Source organism: Musa acuminata, chromosome BXJ3-11 (genome assembly GCF_036884655.1).
Source record: "Musa acuminata AAA Group cultivar baxijiao chromosome BXJ3-11, Cavendish_Baxijiao_AAA, whole genome shotgun sequence".
Taxonomy (NCBI): Eukaryota; Viridiplantae; Streptophyta; class Magnoliopsida; order Zingiberales; family Musaceae; genus Musa; species Musa acuminata.
Window position 1 is genome coordinate 12,649,904 of NC_088359.1, and position 27,374 is coordinate 12,677,277.

Sequence of the window (27,374 nt, forward strand, 5' to 3'; positions counted from 1 at the left end):
TCCATCCCATCGGATTCAAGCATAACCCGATAAGTTCTAATCGTAGAACTTATCGTTATCCTCATTACATGAAACTTCGATGAAAATCATAAGTTAAATGATAAGGGACGAATTTTGCTACGACAGAAGATAAAGATTTTCAATATAAATTTCATGATATCGATGTAAGGCATGCTTTCAATATGATCAATCAATCTTGTGATATTCTCAAGGATTTTGCAAGGCATATAAGACATTCATATCACACAAGCTTTTGCAATTCATATAAGTCATGCTATTAAAATGATACAAGTCATCACTTTTCTCCCCCTTTGTCATCAACAAAAAGGGAATGAGACTTGATGCACATAATTTATCATACAAAGATTTTATCATTGATCATACATCACTCATCTATATTATCATTGATCATACAAAGATTTTATCATTGATCATACATCACTCATCTATATTATCATTGATCATACAAAGATTTTATCATTCAAAATTAAGTATGCTAAAATATTTATGCAGAGTTCATCTTAAAGGAAAATTCAGCATTCATCCATATTATCAAATCTCTTCTTTTTATAAATAACAAAAATTGTAGATGTACAAAGAAGAGATTGGGATAAGAAAAAATTTTAAGTAGTAACTCCAATAAGTCAAGATCATAATTCGAATACAAATCCATTCAAATTCAATTCGTCAACTTGAAACTCATAATCAAGCCATCAAAATCAATTTCGAGATTCAAAATATCATAAAATCATTAATCTTGATCAGATGGAAGCGGTGTTTGACTCAAGATAGGATAAGATAATTTAACAAGTCACCGAGGAACGGAGAAAGAATGAAAAACTTTATGGAAAATCCAGTCAACCAAGTTTATTCTTAGGGACAATTTAACATACCTAATTCCCTTCTAATGAATTCAAATTGGTCTTCATTCAAAGCTTTTGTAAATATATCTGCTAATTGATGCTTTGTGTCAATGAATTCTAGAACAACATAATTGTTAAGGACATGATCGCGTATGAAATGATGCCTAACGTCGATGTGCTTAGTTCTGTTGAATCTCGGATTTTGATGATGAAGTCAATTGTCATTTGTTGTCTAATCTATGTGTTGAGATAAGTGTGCAGGATTAACTATGATGAAAGTTAGACAAGTAGCAGGAGTTGCGCCAGAGTCAAGTTCATGATCACGTTGGGAGTTCGAGAGTTCGACGGAAGTTCGGACGGTCGTCGGAGGTTCTGCGAGAACAGATCCGAGAAGTCCAGAAGCTTGCCAAGCGAAGCTCATCGGAACTTGCCAAGTGGATCGTCGCAAAGTCCAGGAGTTTGCCGGAAGTCCGCAGGAGCATCACCGAGGGTTCATCGGATGATCGACGGAAGTTCGCCGGAAACTCGCCGGAAGACGCGATTGACGCACCGAAGCAAAGCTGCAGAAATTGTCTTAGATCTAATCGTAGTTAGCACGTTGATTAAGTTGGAAAATGGGAGGTGATCCCATTAGCTTAATCTTGGGGCAATTGGGCCCCTGAAAGACTGAAATTGGGCCGAATGGAGCTAACCATTCGGACCCTGATTGCACCAGGAGGTGCAACCGCCTAGGCCAGGAGGTGGCACCGCCTGGGCTAAGCCTCCCAGCAAGACTGGGTGGTGCAACCTCCCCAGCCGGGAGGTGGCACCGCCTGAGCTCAGTCTTCGAGCAAGACTGGGCGGTGCAACCTCCCTGACAAAGAGGTGGCACCGCCTGAGCTCAGTCTTCGAGCAAGACTGGGCGGTGCAACCTCCCTGACAGAGAGGTGGCACCGCCTGAGCTCAGTCTTCGAGCAAGACTGGGCGGTGCAACATCCCTGACAGAGAGGTGGCACCGCCTGAGCTCGGTCTTCGAGCTCTGCCAGGCGGTGCAACCTCTCCAATCAAGAGGTGCAACCGCCTGATCCCGGAATTCCGGGATTTGATCGTTTTGAGCTCCAAATTTGAATTGGATTAGGGCCTATAAATAGCCCACCCATTCAGCACTGAAAAGATACAGACCTACATCGAAATCTTGATCTTTTCTGTGATTCTAAGAGCTCAAAAGTGTTGTAAAGCCTTTAAGTCTCCTCCTTCTGTTCTTCAAGTTTTTGAGTTGTAAAGTGAGGAGAGAAAGGTCTGTAAAGGTTGTCTCCTGAGCATGTCAAAAGGACAGAAACTGTAAAAGGGCAGTTGGCCTTCGCCTATTGAAGGAAGGCCTCTAGTTGACGTCGGTGACCTCGTCGGTGGAGGAAGCCAAAAGTGGAGTAGGTCAAGACTGACCGAACCACTCTAAATCTCTGGTTTGCGTTTATTTTGAGCACTTTATCATTACTGCAAAATCTCCTTCATAACTACTGCTCTCTGCGCTTTTACGAACAAATTCTAAGTGCTGTTCTTTCCGAATCTGCATTCAGACGTAAATCGGTGTTTTCATACATTACAGTTTACGTTTACGTTTTAATTCTGCAAAACTGTCTTCTACGCCTTCACGAACAAGTTTTTAAGTGCTGATCTGTCCGAATCTGCTTTCAGATGTAAACCAGTGTTTTCGTACGATATTTACATCGCAGTTTACGTTTATGCCTTGATTCTGCAAAACTGTCTTCTGCGCTTTTACGAACGAGTTTCTAAAGTTCAGATCCCTTTGAAACTGCGTCTAGACGTAAAATTGCGTTTAGACGTAAAACTGCTCAAATTGTGTAAAGACGTTTTAGACGTAAACTGAGTTTAGACGTAAATCTACGTTTAGACGTAAAACTGCGTTTAGACGTAAATCTGCGTTTAGACGTAAAACTGTGTTTAGACGTAAATCTGAGTTTAGACGTAAATCTTCGTTTAGACGTAAAACTGCGTTTAGACGTAAATCTGCGTTTAGACGTAAAACTGCGTTTAGACGTAAATCTGCGTTTAGACGTAAACTGCGCTTAGACGCAATCTGCGCTTAGATGCAAACTGTGTTTAGACGCAAACTGCGCTTAGACGCAATCTGTGCTTAGACGCAAACTGCACTTAGATACAAACTGAGAATTAGCTTTTGCATCATAATAGTTTTTATTGAACGAACGCAGCTTTTGGTTTTAATCGCTGTAAGATTTCCGCTGCACTAATTCACCCCCCCCCTCTTAGTGCTCTCGATCCTAACAAGTTCTAGAGTGCTGAATTGGATTTTTAGTAAGACATATGGCACTAGTATTATCACATTTTATGGGAATATTTTTAAAGTGAATTCCATAGTCTTCTAATGTATTTTTCATCAAAATGACGTGTGCACAACATGCACTTGCAGCAATGTATTCGGCTTCCGCCGTAGATAGTGCAACTGAATTTTGTTTCTTGGAAGTCCAAGAAACAAGTGCATGTCCTAAAAATTGACATGTTCCGGATGTACTTTTTCTATCTATCCTGCATCCGCCAAAATCGGCATCTGCATAAGCTATTAGATCAAATTTTTTAGATTTTGGATACCACAATCCTAAATTTAGAGTTCCTTTAAGATACCTAAATATTCTTTTAACACTCTTTAGATGAGATAATTTAGGATTAGATTGAAACCTAGCGCAAAGTCCTACACTAAACATAATATCTGGTCTAGTCGCGGTGAGGTAGAGTAGACTACCTATCATTCCCCTATATGTTTTTTGATCGAAATTTTCACTATTTTCATCCATATCTAACTTAGTCGCAGTACTCATAGGGGTGTTTATTGCTTTTGAATTATCCATGTTAAATCGTTTTAACAATTCTAATGTATATTTGGATTGGTTAAGAAATATACCATCACTAAGTTGTTTGATTTGTAATCCTAAAAAGAAAGTCAATTCACCCTTTAAACTCATTTCAAATTCATGACTCATACATTTGGCAAATGATTCACATAGTGATTCATCCGAAGAGCCAAAAATAATATCGTCAACATAAATTTGTACAATAAGAAAATTATTTTCGAAATGTTTAATAAACAATGTAGTATCAACCTTGCCTTTGGTAAAATTATTTAAAGTAAGAAAGGAACTAAGCCTTTCATACCAAGCTCTAGGAGCTTGTTTCAAGTCATAGAGAGCTTTAGTCAATTTGAACACATGATTAGGAAGAAGAGAATTTTCAAATCCGGGAGGTTGTTCAACATATACTTCTTCGGAAATAAAACCATTCAAGAAAGCACTTTTAACATCCATTTGAAATAGTTTAAAATTATTACTACTAGCATAGGCAAGGAGCATCCTTATGGCTTCTAATCGAGCCACGGGAGCAAAGGTTTCTTCGTAATCGATACCTTCTTCTTGGTTGAAACCTTTGGCCACTAATCTAGCCTTGTTTCTAACCACGATACCATTTTCGTCTTGCTTGTTTCTAAAGACCCATTTAGTACCTATGACTAAGTGGTCACTTGGTCTAGGAACAAGCTTCCATACTCATTCCTCTCAAATTGGTTCAATTCTTCTTGCATTGCAATGACCTAAAAATCATCTTTTAAGGCTTCGTCAATGCATTTAGGTTCAATTTGAGAAAGGAAAGCGGCGTTAGCAAAAAAATTCTTGAAAGAAGAACGAGTTTGAACTCCTTTTGTTGTATCTCTTATAATTAGCTCCTTTGGATGAGCATCTACATACTTCCATTCTTTGGGTAAAGAAATTTCGGAAGAAGATGCATTCAAATGGCTATTTTGAGGAGGGGGTTCGTTTAAATTCAAATTATCAAAACCAAGATCATCATCAAAATCATTTTTCTTTAAATCAGAAATTTCATTAAAAAGTACATGAATAGACTCTTCTATTACTAAGGTCCTTTTGTTAAAGACACGAAAGGCCTTAGAAACGGAGGAGTAACCAAGAAAAATGCCTTCATCGGATTTAGCATCAAATTTACCTAGGGCATCCTTTTTATTTAAAATGAAGCATTTACAACCAAAAACTTTAAAATAAGAAATATTTAGTTTTTTGTTATTCCATAATTCATAGGGAGTTTTTGATAGAGATGGTCTTATTAGGACCCTATTCATGATGTAACAAGCCGTATTTACGGCTTCGGCCCAAAAATATTTGGGTAAACTATGTTCATTTAACATAGTTCTTGCCATTTCTTGTAGGTTTCTATTTTTCCTTTCAACTACTCCATTTTGTTGAGGATTTCTTGGAGTTGAGAAGTTATGATTGTACCCATTAACTTCACAAAAATTTTGAAAGTCACGATTTTGGAATTCACCACCGTGATCACTACGAATTGATGAAATCATGAAGCCTTTTTCGTTTTGAGTGAGTTTACAAAACTTAGAGAAACACTTGAAGGAATCACTTTTGTGAGCTAAGAAATAGGTCCAAGTGTATCTAGAGTAGTCATCCACAATCGCAAAAGCATATTTGCTTCCACCTAGACTTGTTGTATCAATTGGTCCAAATAAGTCCAAATGGATCAATTGTAATGGTCTAGTGGTGCTAATTTGATTTTTTGGTTTGAAGCTTGTTTTTATTTGTTTGCCTAGTTGACATGCATCGCATACCTTATCCTTAATAAACTTCATATTCGGAATCCCTCGTACTAATTCTTGAGATGAGATTTTAGATATTGTTTTCATGCTTGCATGACCTAATCTCCTATGCCAAAGCCAAGCATCATTATTTACGGCGGAGAAACACATTTCATTACCTAGTTCATCAAGATTGATGGTATAGACATTATTTGGTTTTAAAGCAATCATAGTCATGTTATGATTTGGTTTTTCAATAATGCACATATTTGATTCAAATCTAACGATATAACCTTTATCGCATAGTTGACTAATACTTAAGAGATTGTGTTTCAATCCATCAACTAGTAAAACATCATCAATGGAAAAACTAAATTTGTTACCAATAGTTCCCTTGCCAATGATTTTGCCTTTGTTGTTGTCTCCGAAGGTGACGTACCCTTCTTCTTTGCTAGTGAGCATAGAGAAATGAGATGGATCTCCAGTCATATGTCTTGAGCATCCACTATCGAGATACCATCTCTTGCTCCTAGCTTGTGGGTTTGTCTACAAAAGAGGATGATTTTTAGGTACCCATTTGATTTTGGGTGCCTAAAAAATTGACCCACTAATTTTGTTATTTATTATTGAATCCTTTATAGTTCCTTTAGGAACCCATATTAATTTTTGTGAACTAATTTTCCTAAATGGACATTTGTAGGCAATATGTCCGGATTTGCAACAGAAGTTGCATTTCATATAAGAGGAAACATGTAATGTAGGTCCTTTTATGAAAGTGGTAGGATTTTGATGTAATCCTTTTATAAATCCAATTCCATTTCTATTTGCGATGTGACCCTTGTGTGCAAGGATCATATCTAATCCTTTGCTACCAACCTTAAACTTGTTTAAGGTTTCCTTAAGAAGCAAATTTTCATTTTTTATTGCTTCTAAATGCTCACACTTGGAGCATGGAGGAGTTGGAAGACTATCAAACTTATCTTGTAGCAAAGCATGCTCTTTCTTTAAGATACTTAACTTCTTGCTAACAGTTCTACATTCATCAAATAATTCATGAAAAGCGATAGAGAGTTCTTCAAAAGATAAATCTTCATTAAATAAATCACATACCTCTTCTTCTAAAGCCATTAGCGCGTAATGAGCAACTTGTTCGGTGTTGGACTCCTCTTCTTCGGACGCGCTTGAATCATCCCATGTTGCCTTGAGCGCCTTCTTCTTTGATGTCCTCTTTTTGGCTTGAGGACAATCGTTCTTGTAGTATCCTGGTTTTTTGCATTCATAGCAAATCACTTGGTCCTTCTTTTGTTCAAATTTATTTTTTATATTATTTTTAAGTTGGTTCTTTCTTAAATATTTTTTAAATTTTTGAGTGAAAAGTGCAATGTCATTGTCACTGTCCTCATCACTTGATGTTCCTTTCAAGTGGTCTTCTTGTGATTTGAGTGCCATATCCTTCCTGTTCTTTGGAAGGGGGTTCTCGAGCTCGACATGAGCTTGACATGTTATTTCGTAGGTCATTAGAGACCCAATGAGTTCTTCAAGAGGGAATGCTTTAAGGTCTTTGGCCTCTTGAATGGCCGTAACTTTTGGATCCCAACTTTTAGGGAGGGATCTTAAGATTTTAGTTACTAGTTCAAAGTTAGTAAAATCTTTACCAAGAGCTTTGAGTCCATTGATGACATCCGTAAACCGGGTGTACATGTCTCCGATGGACTCACTTGGTTTCATTCGGAAAAGTTCGTAAGAGTGCACAAGGATGTTGATTTTGGACTCTTTCACTCGGCTAGTGCCTTCATGAGTGACCTCAAGAGTTCTCCAAATATCAAAAGCCGAATCACACATTGAAACACGATTAAATTCGTTTTAGTCTAATGCACAAAACAAGGCATTCATAGCCTTTGCATTTAAAGCAAAAACCTTCTTCTCCGATTCATTCCATTCGCTCATCGGAAGAGAAGATTTTTGAAATCCATTCTCAACAATAGACCAAAGCTCAAAGTCCATAGAAATGAGGAAGATCCTCATGCGAGTCTTCCAATATGTGTAATCCGACCCATTAAACAAAGGTGGTCGTGCAATAGAGTGGCCCTCTTGCATGCCGGAGTAAGCCATCTCTCTTAGGTATTAAACCAAATATGAGAGATAACCTCGCTCTGATACCACTTGTTAGGATCGGAGCGGCACTAAGAGGGGGGGGGTGAATTAGTGCAGCGGATTAAACTTCGATTTTAACAAAATCTTTCGTACGATAAGAACGGAACTTGAAAAGTTTAACTTGAAAGCGTATTCTTAAAATTGCGTAGCAAGGGTAATAAGGAACTAAAGCAGTAAGAAGATTTGCAGTAATATAAATGACAATAATAAAATGCAAACCAGAGATTACGCCGATTTTTAGAGTGGTTCGGTCAAATGACCTACTCCACTTGTGATGCCCCTCTTCGATGAGGCTCCCACCTTCCACTAGCAAATCTCTTGAAATGGAAGGGTAAACACCCCTCTTACAACCTTTTACAAGCAGCTCAACCTCTTTCAAATTTTCAATAAGAAAGAAGGAGGAGAACTCTCTAGCAAATTGAAAACAAGACTTGCTAAGACTTTCTAAGACTTTTCTCTCAATCAAAATGCTTCTCAAAAGTTGTAACCTCAGCTGAGATTTGAGGGGTATTTATAGGCCACAAGAGGATTCAAATTTTGGGCTCCAAAATTTGAATTCTCTTAGGGTTCCCGGTGCTGGAGGTGCCACCGCCCAGCCAGGCGGTGCCACCGCCCAGTGCTCGGGTGCTGGATGGTGCAACCGCCCAGCCAAGGAGGTGTCACCGCCCAGCTCTCGGGTGCTGGGCGGTGCCACCGCCCAGCCAGGCGGTGCCACCGCCTGGCACTCTGATTTCACTGGTTTGGCTTAATTTAAGCCCAAACCATATCTGACTTTGGGCCCAGTTGGCCCCTAACCAGGATATAGGATTATCTCTTAATCCTAATCCTAATTACAAGTGAACTACATAACAAAAACACATCCTAAGCAAGCTTTCAACCGCGAACATCGAGTCTTGTTTCGGCGAGCTTTCCGACGAGCTTCTTCCGACAGACTCCCATCAAGCTCCCGATCTTTGTGATGACTTTAACGAGTAGCCGAGCCTTCTCGGTGATCTCCGCAAGCCTCCGACGATTTCTTCGGCGAACTTCCGACACGTTCCCGATTTCTTCTCGGTTGGTTCCGGCAGCATCTCCGGTGATTCTTCGGTCTCTTAAACGTCCATCGAGCTCGACTCCGGTATCCTTGCTTTATGTTTTCTGGTTATCGTAGTTAATCCTGCACACTTAACTCAATAATATGGATTAGATCAATTAACCCACCAATTGATTATATCATCAAAATCCGAGATTCAACAGATGCTAGCAGCGTCGTCTCCTGGTCGGAGAACATCGGCGGTGGTGGTCACCGGTCGGGAAGCAACGGCATCAGTGGAGAAGGCAGTGGTGGTCGGTGGCCAGAAGCAGAGCTTCCTTCTTGCGATGGTGGTTAGTGGCGGCCGGCTTCAACCTTTCTCAAACGATCTCTTTCTCTCTTTTTTTTTTTTTTTAGATAGCTATGGCAATACTATAGTGAGAATTCGAAGGATCGCCGCTCTGAAAGCAATTGTTAAGACCCTAAAGTCTTATCGTCGCTTTGATACCAAATGGTAAGACCCTAAAGTATTATCGTTGCTCTGATACCAATTGATAAGACCCTAAAGTCTTATCGTGGAAGAAATGAGAGAAATGAGAATAATAATCATCGCTTTAAGGGGATCGGCTTCCTTGATTGCTTCGAGGGGATCGGCTCTCCTTGATCGCTTCGAGGGGATCGGCCCTCCTTGATCACTTTGAGGGGATCGACCTCCTAGGGTTTATCCACATAGTGGAATAACATTTCATTGATTAATTGATTGATTTATTCAAGAAAGGGTTACATCACTATTTATAGACTTCCACCCAGAGTCCATCAGGACTTGAACTCTAATAATAAATAAATATTAAATAAACCTCTACTTGACTCTAATTGAACCAAACCGACTCAATAAACAACTGAACTAAACAGACTCGATAAACATTATTCAAAAGCTTAGAAAAATGGTCCTAACAGTCCACCATCACACCTTCCTCTGATATGATATGCCCAAGATATTTTACCTTTTATTCAAGAAAGTAAAAATTCGTAGTGGTCGTTATGTGTTCGAAAGGCAGTTTTCGGTATGTCTTCTTCGCACACTCATATTTGATGATACCTTGATCGAAGGTCCAACTTCATGAAGATTTGTGCTCCCTTTCATCTAGCAATTCATCTACTACTGGAATAGGGTATTTATTCTTGATGGTTATGCCATTGAGAGCTTAGTAATCAACACATATTCGCTATGTTCCATCCTTCTTACGTACAAGTAGCACCGGTGAAGAGTAGAGGTTGCAACTTGGCTGAATAACTCCTGTTTTGAGCATCTATTTTACAATCCTTTCTATTTCATCCTTCTGGAGATATAGATACTGATATGACTGAGTTTTTGCTAGAGGTTTTCCTGGAAGAATCGTTATATAATGATCATATCGACGGGTAAGAGGTAGATTGTGTGGTTCATCAAATATATCTAAAAATTTAGTAAGCAAAGAAAGTAGGTTTGGATCTTCAAATTCTATTGGCTCTCCCTTAGTTTGCTGCTCAAGTTGTTCCAAAAAGCCACTATATGCTTTATGCAAAACCTTCTCTATTTGTTGCGTGCAAATCGTTGTTACATCGCTCCCACGTTTCCCGTGTAGTATCTATCACCTATTTCCCCTTACTGTAAAATTTCATAATTAGTTTCATAAAATTCTAGGAAACATCACCTAATATCGTCAACCATTCAATTTTGAGCATGGCCACATGATCATCAAGAGGGAGGAGGAAGAAATAAGCAATTATCTCTTGGTCCTACAACAATAGTTTCACTCACGGGCGCCTATGATCATACTTCAAAATCCATCCGTCGGTGACCTTAACGTCAAACCTGCTGCAATTCTTGATAGGTAAGCCCATCCGGATAGCAACCTTACTGTTCAGGAAGTTATTAGTGCTGCCCGTGTCGATGAGAACAGTGATCGGTTGTTGTTTGAGAAGGCCTCCAACTTTCATCGTTTGCAGGTTTGAGTAGCCGGCTAGTCCATGTACCGTAACTTTGGTTAGTTGTGGCTATTCTTGGTATCTTCTTCTTCATGTTCAAGGCTCTCTTTTGGATGTTCAATGACCTATTTTTCTATTGGTTCAATCATAAGAAGTCTCCCTTTACTACAACGATGCTCATGGCTCCACGGCTCGTCGCAATATGTTAGGACTCCAGCTTGGAGAGTCCTAATTGAGAGGGACATTCATGTAAAACCTACCTAAGCTGACCCCTATTAAAGAGGTGAAGAGGCCGGCTAGGGTTAGAAGGTTGTTTCTTAGAGAAGAATAAGGAGTTGTATAGGAATAGGAGTCTTGAGTAGGAGTCCTATTAGGAGTGTTAGGATCAAGAGCACTAAGAGGGGGGGGGGGGGGGGGTGAATTAGTGTAGCGGAAATCTTTCGACGATAAAAAAACGTTCGAACGATAAAAACGATTTTGGTGTGAAAGCCGATTCTAAGATTACTTTAACTTAAGATCAAGCGAGATGATGTTAAAGTCAATCTATGAAGGCAGTTTGCAGTTATGATGAAAACCAGAATATAAGCGCAACCTGAAATACGACGTTCGTACGAAGAAACTGATTCGCGTCTAAATGCTGATTCGGAAAGTGCAAAGCTTGAAACCCGATCGTATATGCGCAAAAATCAGTAAGCTTTAGAGGAGGTTTGCAGTAAAGATAATATGCTCAAAGTAAATGCAAACCGAGATTTAGAGTGGTTCAGTCAATCTTGATCTACTCCACTTTTGGCTTCCTCCACCGACGAGATCACCGACGTCAACTAAAGGCCTTCCTTCAATAGGCGAAGGCCAACCACCCTTTTATAGTTTGACTCCTTTTGACGGGCTTAGGAGACAACCCTTACAGAATTTTCTCTCCTCTCTTTATAGCTCAAAACTTGGAAGAAAAGAGGGAGAAGAACTTTTGGCCTTTACAACAATTTTGAGCTCTAAAAATCACAAAACAAGATCAGGATTTCGGTGTTAGTTTCTTACTATTTCAGTGCTGAATGGGTGGGGTATTTATAGGCCCCAACCTAGTTCAAATTTGGAGCTCAAAATTGTCAATTCCTGGAATTCCGGGATCTGGCGGTTGCACCTCCTGACTGGAGCGGTTGCACCGCCTAGGAGAGCTCGAAGACTGAGCCTCTAGGTGGTGCCACTTCCTGTCAGGGGCAGTTGCACCTCCTTCCAGAGCTCGAAGACCGAGCTCCGGCGGTGCAACCTCCTGACTGAGGCGGTTGCACCGCTCAGCCAGTGCTCGGAGACCGAGCCCAGGCGGTGCCACCTCCTGTCAGGGGAGGTTGCACCGCCCAGTCTCACTCGGAGACTGAGCCTAGGCGGTGCCACCTCCTAGCTGGGGCGGTTGTTGAATCTCGTATTTTGATTATGAAACTACTTGATATATGTTTATGATTTAATCTGCGTTTTGAGTGACGCAGGTTGCCTCGATCAGGATGAGACAATTAAAGCAGGAAAATCATGTTGTGCCGGAGGAACATGTCAGAAGATTGGACGTCGGGCCGGTGGATCGGTCGACGTATCGATAGAAGGCTTCGGGTCGTGGACTCGGGCATCGGGCCAAGAAGAGCGGGTATTGTGCCAAGGATATCGGAGTTGCGGAGCCAACTGGCCGATTGGGCAATAGGCCACAGGAAAGGACGATGCACCGAAGAATCGGATGAAGCGTCGAGGGACCAATGACATGCCGGACAACTTGGTTAATTGCTTAGTATTAATTGTCTCGATCGAAGTTTTTGTTTTGAGTGTGCAGGATTAACTACGATGGAAGAAAGACATGCAGCAGGAGTTGCGCCGGAGTCATGACAATGATCACGTTGGGAGTTCGAGAGCTCGACGGAAGTTCGGACAGTCGTCGGAGGTTCTGCGGGAACAAATCCGAGAAGTCCAGAAGCTTGCCAAAGGAGCTCATCGGAACTTGCCAAGTGGATCGTCGCAAGTCCAGGAGTTTGCCGGGAGTCCGCAGGAGGATCACCGAGGGTTCGTCGGATGATCGACGGAAGTTCGCCGGAAACTCACCGGAAGAAGCGATTGACGCACCGGAGCAAGCTGCAGAATATGTCTTAGGAAATAATCGTAGTTAGCACATTGATTAAGTTAGAAATGGGAGGTGATCCCATTAGCTTAATGTTGGGGCAATTGGGCCCCTGAAAGAATCAAATTGGGCCGAATGGATTAACCCATTCGAACCCTGATTGCTATGGGAGGTGCAACCGCCCAAGCCAGGAGGTAGCACCGCCCAGGCTATGTCTCCCAGCGAGACTGCGCGGTGCAACCGCCCCAGCCAAGAGGTGGCACCGCCCCGGGCTCAGTCTCCGAGCGAGACTGGGCGGTGCAACCTCTTCTGTCAAGAGGTAGCACCGCCAGAGCTCAAGTTTCGAGCTCTGCCAGGCGGTGCAACCTCCCCAGTCAGACGGTGCAACCGCCTGAGCTCGGTCTTCGAGCTCTGGCAGAGAGGTGCAACCGCCCCTGACAGAGGTGGCACCGCCTAGAGGCTCAGTCTTCGAGCTCTGCCAGGCGGTGCAACCGCCCCAGTCAGGAGGTGCAACCGCCTGATCCTGGAATTCCGGGAATTCACAGATTTGAGCTCCAAATTTGAACTGGGTTGGGGCTTATAAATACCCCACCCATTCAGCACTAAAAGCACAGAAAACACACTTGAAATCTTGTTGTCTTTCTGTTCTTCAAAGTTTGTGTTGTAAAGAGAGGAGAGAAAACTTCTGTAAGGGTTGTCTCCTAAGCCCGTCAAAAGGAGTGAATATGTAAGAGGCTGGTTGGCCTTCGCCTATTGATGGAAGGCCTCTAGTTGAAGTCGGTGACCTCGTCGGTGGAGGAAGCCAAAAGTGGAGTAGGTCAAGATTGACCGAACCACTCTAAATCTCGGTTTGCATTTCCTTTGAGCATTTTACCTTCACTGCAAACTTCTCAATAGCTTACTGCCCTCTGCGATTTTACGAACGAGTTTTAAGGTTCAGACGTAAATCTGCGTTTAGACGTAAATCTGCGTTTAGACGTAAATCTACGTTTATACGTAAATCTGCTTTTTCGTATGATCATCTTATTGCAGATTGCGTTTACGTTTTGAGCTTTACCATAACTACACACTGCCTTTATACTCCTGCTTAAACTGCGTCTTATCTAATCAAGTGATTTACGAATCAGCATTTAGACGTAAATCAGTTTCTTCGTACGAACGTCGGATTTCAGTTTGCGCCGATATTCTGGTTTTCATCATAGCAGCAAACTGCCTGCATAGACTGACTTTAACCTTGCTTAGTATCAACTTTTATACATAAGTTATTTTTATCGTTCGAACGCAGCTTTCGATTTTAATCGCAAAAAGTTTTCCGCTGCACTAATTCACCCCCCCCTCTTAGTGCTCTCGATCCTAACAATTGGTATCAGAGCCCGGTATTTCTCATTTCGGACTTACACCCGAGAGAAATGGCTCTTCATGGCTTTCAAGAGGGCTTTTCGGTTTTTCGTCCACCGTTGTTTAACGGATTGGACTACACCTATTGGAAGACCCGAATGAGGATCTTTCTTATTTCTATGGATGTTGAACTTTGGAATCTTGTCGAAAACAGTTTTTCGAAATCTTCTCTTCCAATGATCGAATGGTCGGATTTAGAGAAGAAGCATTTTTCTTTAAACGCAAAGGCTATGAATGCCTTATTTTGCGCTTTGGACAAAAATGAGTTCAATCGGGTTTCTTTGTGCGAAACGACTTTCGATATTTGGCGCACTCTTGAAATCACGCACGAGGGAACTAGTAGAGTCAAAGACTCGAAAGTTAATATTTTACTACATGATTTCGAGCTTTTTCAAATGAAGCCAAGCGAAACTATTGGTGACATGTACACCCGTTTTACGGATGTCGTCAATGGTTTAAGAGCTCTTGGCAAATGTTTTTTGAATTCTGAACTTGTGAACAAGATTTTGCGTTCTCTTTCTATGAAGTGGGATTCAAAAGTAACGGCGTTACAAGAAACAAAAGATTTAAATATTTTTCCACTTGAAGAACTAATTGGTTCATTGATCACATATGAAATGACGTGCAATGCACGTGAAGAACTTGAGAACCACCTTCCAAAGATCAGGAAGGATTTGGGACATAGAACATTTGAAGACCACTCGAGCATAAGCTCAAGTGATGGTGAACTTAAACTACAAATGAAACAAAAATTAAAAAATAAAAAGAACGGAACTACTTGCTTTGAACGCAAGAAAAAGAACAAAAATTGGGATGAATCGAGCTCCTCCGAAGATGAGAAGAAAATCAACAAAGGCGAGGTGGCAAACTACGCCTTTACGCCTTTGGACGCTGAGGTAATCAAAATGCCTTTAATTTACTTTGAAATTACATGATGCTTTTCATAAAGCATTTTTCTTTTTTATTTAATTTTCTTGAAAATTGCATGTTTAATAATTTTATAATGAAAATACAAACAATTAGGAATCATGCTTATCATTCTAGTAATTTTGAAAATAATCATGAAAATTGCATGTTTATGATAAACAAAATGATTTTGATTAAAAATACCTTATGAAATCATGCTATATGTGGTTGAGAAGTAATAATGTGTATCATGTTGATTTCCATTATTATTTCTCGATTTTGAGTATCTGAAATCATGTTTAATTTGAAGTTATGATTAATGAGTATATATTTTTGAAATTATGTATGATGATTCTTGATATTTATGGATTATCGATTTTCATGATAATAATAGTGGCTTTAAAAAAAAAATTGATGCATGTTTTCATAAATGAAAAGGCATGCTAACATGAAATCGACCACTTAAAATGAAACACTTAAAAAGGGGGAAAATATATTATCAATGAAATCATGAATCTATTTATGTTATAAATTTTGTGAGCCATAAAAATGATTTTGATGATTTAAATTTGAAATGAGTTTTATCAAAATCATGATCTTGATTTATCAAATTGAATGAATTGAAAATGAATGATGATTTTTCTCTTGAATGATTGTGACTTGTATTCCTTGTATTCATGTATGATTTTTATGCAATTCTTTGTATTCATGAAATATTTATCTCATCACCCAATTATTTCTTTTCAATATTCCTCAAGTGATGATATGAATACATGAGTTATTCATGAATTTATTTTAATGTATGCAAATGAGAAGTTTCGATCATGCACGGTAGGATGCAATGTGACAAATTAATACCATGATGATTTGAAATATTTATGATTTGGAAACATTAAAATGATATATCATGAATGCTTGAATTATGATTTGGAAACATTAAAATTAATACCATGATGATTTGAAATATTTAACATCATATGCTTTTTATTATGATCATGTTGCCAAAATGATATATCATGAATGCTTGAATATCATGTTTGATATGCTCATGATAATGATTGATTTTTCGGTATCATGCATAAAAAAAAAAAATGAAATGTAATGTTAATGAATTTGTGCATTGAAACTATAATGATGCACAAATAAGAATGATTACTTACCTTTGTCATGATTTAAAAATTGATGTAAAGGGTTTTTCCCTTCTTTTTGACAATGACAAAAGGGGAGATAGCTAGCTTGCACAATTCAAGAAGAAAACAAAAATTGCACTTCTCAAAAGAGAAGAAATTGCTATCTTGAACATCACCAAGAAGTGCTATCTTGCAAATCTCAAGACACACAAATGCAATCATGCAAAATTTGTAATTTTGCACATCATTAAAATTTATGATGCTTTGGTGATTATACATGTTCTAAAATGTTATAAAATTCACTAGCTTGCATGATGTAAAACTTAGCTATATTGAACATCACCAAGGAATGCTATCTTGCCTATCTCAAGAAGCAAAAAGTTAACTTGCACATCTAGCAAAACTTATATTTCAAGAAGCAAGAGTTACTTTCTTGAACATCTCAAAATTGCTAGCTTGCGGGCCTTAAAATGTAGAAATTTTTTGCTAGCTTGTATATAGTAAACTTGCTATCATACTACCATGATGATGAGCATGCCTTATCTTCATGATTATATTTGAAAAACTATGGCAAAAATATGTCCGAATGATTAAACGTGTTAAAATTATTTTTCGGACTTTTTTGATTGAATGATCGAATCACTTGATTGCCATAATGATTTTACACAATTACTTGCCATGATTACATGTTGAAAATTATGTGCTTGAATACAAAAATTTCGATGATAATAAGCATGTTTTACCTTCATGATTGTAATTGAATATCTCTAGTAAAACCCTGTCCGAATGTATGAAAGTGTCAAATTTCATTTTCGGATTTTCTTGATCATAACAATTGGATTTTCTTGATACATTATCCTCTTCCGAACTTAACAAGTATATGTCATATCAAGTTTAATTCATATCATTGATTTTTGACATATGGAATCATCTAGCAAATGCACTTATCATGTGAAAAATATTTTTCGAGAAACATATTTGATGATTCCCTCTTATAAAAGGAAGATATTTTTACATACAAGGATTTGACTCACTTACATATCTTAATCCTTGCAAAAATGAAGTGTGTGTTAATATCTTATCAATTTGACCTTCACATATGGCTTTCCTCCTTCATGTAAAAAGATAACAAATAAAAAGGGAGAAGCAATAAAAGCTATCTCCATGTCATGTTTTCCTCGAGATGTTTGCATAATTGGTATCCTATCACTCACTGTTGAAAAATGACAGGAACCAACTTATGGCATCGCACTTATATTTAAAATTTGCTTATATCGTTCTCCTTGTTGTTGATGACAAAGGGGGAGAAATATATAAATTGATACTATGAGTGCCATATTTAAAGAATATGAATAGATGTTATGAATGCCATATTATGATGAGATATCAAAAGCAGCATTCATATGAATAGGTGCTATGAATGTCATATCATGTTAAGATATCAAGAACTTGAATCATAATTTTGCATGTTGATATCTTACCATTTGATGATAGTAAACTTGCATGATGATAACAATAGATATTATATTTTTCATGTAATGAGTTAAACTTATATCACAAACACTTGATTGTGTTACTTCTCCTTTTTGTTGATGACAAAGGGGGAGAAGTATGTTGATGACATGACATGTTGCTTGGATTTTTGAATCCAAGAGTTTCTATCAATATGGCATATTGATAGGGGGAGTTTGTTTGAACTCTGGGAGTTAAGGTTAACTCCGTTTATGATGACATGTTGCTTAGATTTTTGAATCTAAGAGTTTCTATCAATATGGCATATTGATAGGGGGAGTTTATTTAAACTCCGGGAGTTAAGTTTAACTCCGTCATCAAGTGGTTGTCGTCATCAAAAAGGGGGAGATTGTTGAATCTCGTATTTTGATGATGAAACTACTTGATATATGTTTATGATTTAATCTGCGTTTTGAGTGACGCAGGATGCCTCGATCAGGATGAGACAATTAAAGCAGGAAAATCATGTTGTGCCGGAGGAACATGTCAGAAGATTGGACGTCGGGCCGGTGGATCGGTCGACGTATCGACAGAAGGCTTCGGGCCGTGGACTCAGGCATCGGGCCAAGAAGAGCGGGTATTGTGCCAAGGATATCGGAGTTGCGGAGCCAACTGGCCGATTGGGCAATAGGCCGCAGGAAAGGACGATGCGCCGAAGAATCGGACGAAGCGTCGAGGGACCAATGACATGCCGGACAACTTAGTTAATTACTTAGGATTAATTGTCTCGATCGAAGTTTTTGTTTTGAGTGTGCAGGATTAACTATGATGGAAGAAAGACATGCAGCAGGAGTTGCGCCGGAGTCATGACAATGATTACGTTGGGAGTTCGAGAGCTCGACGGAAGTTCGGACAGTCGTCGGAGGTTCTACGGGAACAAATCCGAGAAGTCCAGAAGCTTGCCAAAGGAGCTCGTCGGAACTTGCCAAGTGGATCGTCGCAAGTCCAGGAGTTTGCCGGAAGTCCGCAGGAGGATCACCGAGGGTTCGTCGGATGATCGACGGAAGTTCGCCGGAAACTCGCCGAAGAAGCGATTGACGCACCGGAGCAAGCTGCAGAATATGTCTTAGGAAATAATCGTAATTAGCACATTGATTAAGTTAGAAATGGGAGGTGATCCCATTAGCTTAATCTTAGGGCAATTGGGCCCCTGAAAGAAGCAAATTGGGCCGAATGGATTAACCCATTCGGACCCTAATTGTTGTGGGAGGTGCAACCGCCCAAGCCAGGAGGTAGCACCGCCCAGGCTATGTATCCCAGCGAGACTGGGTGGTGCAACCACCCCAGCCAAGAGGTGGCACCGCCCCGGGCTCAGTCTCCGAGCGAGACTGGGCGGTGCAACCTCTTCTGTCAAGAGGTCGCACCGCTAGAGCTCAAGTTTCGAGCTCTGCCAGGCGTTGCAACCTCCCCAGTCAGGCGATGCAACCGCCTGAGCTCGGTCTTCGAGCTCTAGCAGAGAGGTGCAACCGCCCCTGACAGAGGTGGCACCACCCAAAGGCTCAGTCTTCGAGCTCTACCAAGCGGTGCAACCGCCCCAGTCAGGAGGTGCAACCGCCTGATCCCGGAATTCTGGGAATTGACAGATTTGAGCTCCAAATTTGAACTGGGTTGGGGACTATAAATACCCCACCCATTCAGCATTGAAAGCACAGAACACACACTCGAAATCTTGCTGTCTTTCTATGGTTCTTAGAGCTCAAAACTGCAAGTTCTCCTCTTTCTGTTCTTCAAAGTTTGAGTTGTAAAGAGAGGAGAGAAAACTTATGTAAGGGTTGTCTCTTAAGCCCGTCAAAAGGAGTGAATCTGTAAGAGGGTGGTTGGCCTTCGCCTATTGAAGGAAGGCCTCTAGTTGACGTTAGTGACCTCTTCGGTGGAGGAAGCCAAAAGTGGAGTATGTCAAGATTGACCGAACCACTCTAAATCTCGGTTTGCATTTCCTTTGAGAATTTAACCTTCACTGCAAACTTCTCAATAGCTTACTGCCCTCTGCGATTTTACGAACGAGTTTCAAGGTTCAGATGTAAATCTGCGTTTAGACGTAAATCTGCTTTTTCGTATGATCATCTTATTGCAGATTGCGTTTACGTTTTGAGCTTTACCATAACTACACACTGCCTTTATACTCCTGCTTAAACTGCGTCTTATCTAATCAAGTGATTTATGAATCAGCATTTAGATGTAAATCAGTTTCTTCGTACGAACGTTGGATTTCAGTTTGCGCCGATATTCTGGTTTTCATCATAGCAGCAAACTGCCTGCATAGACTGACTTTAACCTTGCTTAGTATCAACTTTCATATAGAAGTTGTTTTTATCGTTCGAACGTAGCTTTCGATTTTAATCGCAGAAAGTTTTCTGCTGCACTAATTCACCCCCCCCTCTTAGTGCTCTCGATCCTAACAATGGCTGCACCGCCCAGTCTCGCTCGGAGACTTAGCCCAGGCGGTGCCACCTCCTGGCTTGGGCAGTTGCACCTCCTGCCAGAAATCAGGTCCGAATGGGTTGATCCATTCGGCCCAATTTGGGTTTTTCTGGCGCCCAATTGCCCCAAGATTAAGTTAATGGGATCACCTCCTATTTCCAACTTAATCATTGTGCTAACTACGATATTTCCTAAGACATTTACTGCAACTTGCTCCGGTGCGTCAATCGCTTCTTCCGGCGAGCTTCCGGTGAACTTCCGTCGATCATCCGATGAACCCTCGGTGATGCTCCTACGGACTTCCGGCAAACTCCTGGACTTGCGACGATCCACTTGGCGAGTTCCGACGAGCTTCTTTGGCAAGCTCATGGACTTCTCGGATTTGTTCCTGCAGAACCTTCGACGATTGTCCGAACTTCCGTCGAACTCTCGAACTCCCAACGTGATCATTGTCTTGACTCCAGTGTAACTCCTGCTGCATATCTTACTTTCATCGTAGTTAATCCTGCACACTTAAGACAAAACTTCGATTGAGACAATTAATCCGAAGCAATTAACCAAGTTGTCCGGCATGTCATTGGTCCCTCGACGCTTCGTCCGATTCTTCGGCGCATCGTCCTTTCCTGCAGCCTATTGCCCAATCGGCCAGTTGACTCCGCATTTCCGATATCCTTGGCACAATACCTGCTCTTCTTGGCCCGATGCCCGAGTCCACGGCCCGAAGCCTTCTGTCGATACGTCGACTGATCCACCGGCTCGACGTCCAATCTTCTGACATGTTCCTCTAGCACAACATGATTTTCCTGCTTTAATTGTCTCATCCTGATCAAAGCATCCTGCATCACTCAAAACACATATTAAATCATAAACATATATCAAGTAGTTTTATCATCAAAATACGAGATTCAACAATCTCCCCCTTTTTGATGATGACAACCACTTGATGGCGGAGTTAAACTTAACTCCCGGAGTTTAAACAAACTCCCCCTATCAATATGCCATATTGATAGAACCTTGAATTCAAACTGAATTCAAGTCATTGCAATATTCATAATGAATACTTGCAACACGTCATCATGAACTTATGCATACACTTATGCATAATATCATACATGATATCATCAACAAAAAGGAGAAGTCCAACTATTCTTGTGTTTGGAATATTAGTTTAACTTATTGCATGAAAAACATAATATCAAGTTTTATCATAATGCAGTTTTGAAGCCAGAAAATTCAGCAAATGTTACATCATGCTTAGAACATTCAAGCTATCAAGTTTTAGATATGCAAGTTTTACAGCATACAAGATAGCACTTTTAGAACATGCAAGCAAGCAATGCTACAACATTTTAGAACTTGCAGGCTAGAAATTTAGAGATGTTCAAGAAGACAACTCTCGCTTCTTAAAATATGCAAGTTGCAAGCTAGCAAATTTTTGCTTCCTTTGTAATGTTTGAGCTCGCAATTTTGCTTCCATTGCAAGGTGTAAGTTTAGCATGTTTAATTTTCTTGAGATAGCAACTATTTGCTTCTCTTTATACTACAAGCTAGCAATTTTTACGATATGCAAGTTTTGCTTCTTGAGATAGGCAAGATAGCACTTTTGCAATTTTTGTTTGGCAAACTTGTGATGTTCAAGATAACAAGCTCTTTCTTCTCTTTTGAGAAGTGTCATTTTTGCTTTCTTTGCAAAGTGCATGCTAGCAAAATGCCAAACTAGCAAGAGATAATGTTTTACATGAGGCAAGCAAACAATTTGGCAAGTGTTACATTTGCATCTTCTCTTTAGATGTGCAAGAAAATAAACAAGTTTTTGCATTTTCTTGACATTTCAAGCTAGCAATTATCAGTGATGTTCAAGATAGCAATTTCTTCTCTTTTGTAATTTTTGCCTTTTTCTTGAATTGTGCTAGCAATCTATCTCCCCCTTTGTCATTGTCAAAAAGAAGGGAAAAACCCTTTACATCAATTTCTAAATCATGACAAAGGTAAGTAATCATTCTTATTTGTACATCATTATAGTTTTAATGCACAAATTCATTAACATTTCATTTTTTATGCACGATACCGAAAAATCAATCATCATTATGAGCATATCAAACATGATATTCAAGCATTCATTATATATCATTTTGGAAACATGATCATAGCTATTCAAATGATGGTATCTAAATGTCAAAATTCATTACATCCTATCATGCATGATCGAAACTTCTTATTTGTATACATCAAAACAAATTAATGAATATTTCATGTATTCTTATCATCACATAAGGAATATTAAGAAGAATTATTAGGTGATGAGATAAACATTTCATGAATACAAGGAATTGCATAAAAATCATATCATAAGTGTTTCATGTATTCATATTATCACATGAAGCATACAAGACAACAATGCAAAGAAATAATGTCATGAAGAATATCAATGTGAAAATTCAGCAAAGATCACATGATACAATCGCAAAGCATGATATAATTATGCGATATATCATGAGATGATAATTTATCATATCAATGAAAGATATCAATGAGGATCAATTCGTGAATACCAAAGATATGATTCATGGTTCATTAAAATTCTTCTTAACAAGTTCACGATATATAATTCTTAATAAAGCAAATTGATGTACAATCATCACACAAGACATACAAGGCAAAGAAATCTTGTTATTTCTATATTATGAAATATATGATATCAAGGCTCATGATTCATTTGAAAAGATATAGCACAAAGAGCAACTTGAAACGTTCTTATCAAGATCACATTTTAAAATATTCCAAGTATCAAGATATCAATATGACACTTCATTGAATTCTGAGAAATCAAAAGACAAGTTACACTTCATTTGAAGAATTCCTTTTTGATAAATGTATGGAGCATAATGAACGATCTTGATTTATAAAGAACTTCATGTTATAATTATCAAGATTATGATTTTAATAATCATTTTCTTTAGCAAAGAATCACAAAATCACTTTATTTTTGCATAAGAAATCTCATTGTATTATGATTTATAAATTCTTTCTCTACACATGAATCATAGGAGATATGTATGTGAAACAAATCTTTGCAAGTAAAAACACTATCATTCATATTTCAAGATGAAATTTATAAGCAGGAATCATTTCATCAAATCCATTTCAGAAAAATATTTTTCACATCTAAGTGTATGAGAAAATCCAATTTTTAGGATACCAATTGTTAAGCGAATCCAAACATGAAATGAACACTTTCATGCATTCGGACAAGACTATGCTACAGATTTTCAAATACAATCATGAAGACAAAACATGCTTATTGTTATGGAAATTTTTGTATTCAACACATAATTTCCAACATGTTATTTTCGCATGTAATGGCAATCAAGTGATTTGATTATTCAATTAAGTTCGAAAAATAATTTTAACAAGTTTATGTATTTGGACACATTTTTGCCATAGTTTTTCAAATACACTCATGAAAATAACATATGCTTATCATCAGCTTAAAATCTCATGCATAAAATTATTAATCAAAATATTTAATTTCATCATTATGCATTTCTTCAAATCAAACATGATTTTTAATCAAAATCAAGAAATAACAATGGAAATCAACGTAATACACATTATTACTTCTTAACCATGATTTCATATTTTCAATCAAGATCATTTTATTTGTTTATCATAAAATATGCAATATTATCATTTTCGAAATTACTTAGCATGATCATAATTTTTTTTTTTAAACATGTAATTTTTAAGAAAATTAATGCTAAACTAAAAGAGAAAATACATCATGAAAGCATCAAGTAATTTCAAAATAAATTAGGAGGATTTCGATTACCTCATCATTGAAAGCGATTAAGGCATAGTTTGCCACCTTGCCTTTCTTGATTTTCTCCTCGTCTTCGGAGGAGCTCAATTCATCCTACTTTGTGTTCTTCTTCTTTGGCCTCTTCCTTCGTTCAAGTTTATTGTTTATTTTAGATTTTTGTTTAATAAACTTATTAAGATTTAGTGTTCAAAGTTCAAGTTCATCATTGTCCTCATCACTTGAGTCATCGCTCAAGTGGTATTCATTTGTCCGGAGTTCCAAATCCTTCCTGTTCTTTGGAAGGTGATTTTGTTCATCATGTGCATTATGCACCATTTCATATGTCATCAATGAACCAATTAGTTCTTCAAGTGGTAAGTTGTTTAGGTTTTTAGCTTCTTGTATTGCAGTTACTTTTGAATCCCACTTCTTAGAAAGAGAATTCAAAATCTTGTTTACGAGTTAAAAATCCGAAAAATATTTTCCAAGAGCTCTTAAACTATTGACGACATCCGTGAAATGAGTGTGCATGTCGCCTATAGTCTCGCTTGGTTGTATTTGAAAAAGCTCAAAATCATGCAATAAAATGTTAACTTTCGAGTCTTTGACTCTACTAGTTCCCTCGTGCATGATTTCAAGTGTTCGCCAAATGTCAAAAGCCGTTTCGCACGTAGAAATCCGATTGAACTCATTTTTGTCCAAAGCGTAAAATAAGGCATTCATAGCCTTTGCGTTTAAAGAAAAATACTTCTTCTCCAAATCCGACCATTCGTTCATCGGTTTAGAGGGAAGTTGAAAACCGTTTTCAATGATATTCTATAAATCCAAATTCATAGAAATCAAGAAAACTCTCAATCGAGTTTTCCAATAAGTGTAGTCCAATCTGTTAAACAACGGTAGACGAAAGACCGATAAGCCCTCTTGGTTTCCGGCGTATGCCATCTCTCTTGAGTTTTAATCCGTTTGAGAGTTAACCCCGCTCTGATACCAATTGTTAGGATCAAGAGCACTAAGAGGGGGGGGGGGGGGGTGAATTAGTGCAGCGAAAATCTTTCGACGATAAAAAAACATTCGAACGAAAAAAATGATTTCGGTGTGAAAGCCGATTCTAAGATTACTTTAACTTAAGATCAAGCGAGATGACGTTAAAGTCAATCTATGAAGGCAGTTTGCAGTTATGATGAAAACCAGAATAAAAACGCAAACTGAAATACGACGTTCGTACGAAGAAATTGATTCACGTCTAAATGCTGATTCAGAAAGTGCAAAGCTTGAAACCCGATCATATATGCATAGAAAGCAGTAAGCTTTAGAGGAGGTTTGCAGTAAAGATAATATGCTCAAAGTAAATGCAAACCGAGATTTAGAGTGGTTCGGTCAATCTTGACCTACTCCACTTTTGGCTTCCTCCACCGACGAGGTCACCGACGTCAACTAGAGGCCTTCCTTCAATAGGCGAAGGCCAACCACCCTTTTACAGTTTCACTCCTTTTGACGAGCTTAGGAGACAACCCTTACAGAATTTTCTCTCCTCTCTTTACAGCTCAGAACTTGGAAAAAAAGAGGGAGAAGAACTTTTGGCCTTTACAACAATTTTGAGCTCTAAAAATCACTGAACAAGATTTGGATTTCGGTGTTAGTTTCTTGCTATTTCAGTTTTGAATGGGTGGGGTATTTATGAGCCCCAACCCAGTTCAAATTTGGAGCTCAAAACTGTCAATTCCCAGAATTCCGGGATCTGGCAGTTGCACCTCCTGATTGGATCTTGATCCTAACAATTGGTATCAGAGCGGGGTTAAGTCTGAAACGGATTAAAACCCAAGAGAGATGGCATACGCCGGAAACCAAGAGGGCCACTCTATTACACGTCCACCCATGTTCAATGGGACGGACTACACCTATTGGAAGACCCAAATGAGGATCTTCCTTATTTCAATGGATTTTAAACTTTGGAATCTTGTCGAAAATGGATTTTCGAAGTCTTCTCTTCCAATGATCGATTGGAATGAATTGGAGAAGAAGACTTTCGCTCTTAATACAAATGCTATGAATGCCTTATTTTGTGCGCTTGATAAAAATGAGTTCAATCGTGTTTCGGTTTGTGAAACCGCATTTGATATTTGGAATACACTCGAAGTGACTTATAAAGGCACAAGTAGAGTGACAGAGTCAAAAATCAATCTTTCGATACATTCTTTTAAACTTTTCTGAATGAAACCGAGCGAGACTATTGGCGACATGTACACCCGTTTCACGGATGTCGTCAATGGTCTAAATGGACTCGGCAAAAGTTTTTCGGATTTTGAGCTCGTAAATAAGATTCTAAGATCCCTTCCTAAGAGTTGGGACCCTAAAGTCACTACTATTCAAGAGGCTAAAGATTTAAACAACTTCCCTCTTGAAGAACTAATTGGGTCATTAATGACCTATGAAATGACTTGTAAGGCTCATGAAGAGCAAGAAGACATCCTTCCAAAGAATAGGAAGGATATGTCACTTAGAACTTTAGATGACCACTTGAGAGAAACCTCAAGTGATGAGGACTGTGACGATGACTTGGCACTTCTAACAAGGAAATTCAAAAAAATCATTAAGAGAAACAAGTTTAAAAGTGACACAAAAAATAAACTTGAACCCAAAAAGGACCAAGTTATTTGCTACGAATGCAAAAAGTCGGGACACTACAAAAGTGATTGTCCCCAAGCCAAGAAGAGAACATCAAAGAAGAAGGCGCTCAAAGCAACGTGGGATGACTCGAGCGCGTCCGAAGAAGAGGAGTCCAATACCGAGCAAGTTGCTCATTATGCCTTAATGGCCATCGGAGAAGAGGTAACAAATTTAATTGATGCAGATTTATCATTTTATGAATTATTAAATGCCTTCCATGACTTATTTGATGAATGTAAAATAATTAGTAGAAAATATAAATTACTGAAAAATAAGCATGATAGTCTTGTTAGTAATTTTGATAAATTAAAAACTGAATATCATGATAGTTTAGCTCAATGTGAAAAATACCATGATCTAGAAACTCTCCAAAAGGAAAACTTGCTACTTAAGGATACCTTGAAGAAATTCGAGGTTGGTAGAAAGTCTTTGAACATGATCCTTGCAAACAAGGGTCACGTTCCCAAAAGAAGTGGAATCGGATTTGTGAGAAGTTTGTTAGGATCAAGAGCACTAAGAGGGGGGGGGGGTTTAATTAGTGCAGCGAAAAACTTTCGACGATTAAAACTACGTACGTACATTGAAATCCGATTCCGACGTAAAAGTCGTTTCGTGTAGATAATAACTTTGAAAGCTTACAGAAACGTATTTGAAGTAAAGTAAGGAAGGCAGTTTGCAATTAAGATAGAAATTAGAATGTAAGTGCAAACTAAAATATGATGTTCGTACGATAAAATTGATTTTTATGTTAACGCCGATTCAAAAAATACTTAACTATGAAACACGTTCGTAAATGAGCAGAATGTTGTATCTCGGATTTTGATGATGAAGTCAATTATCATT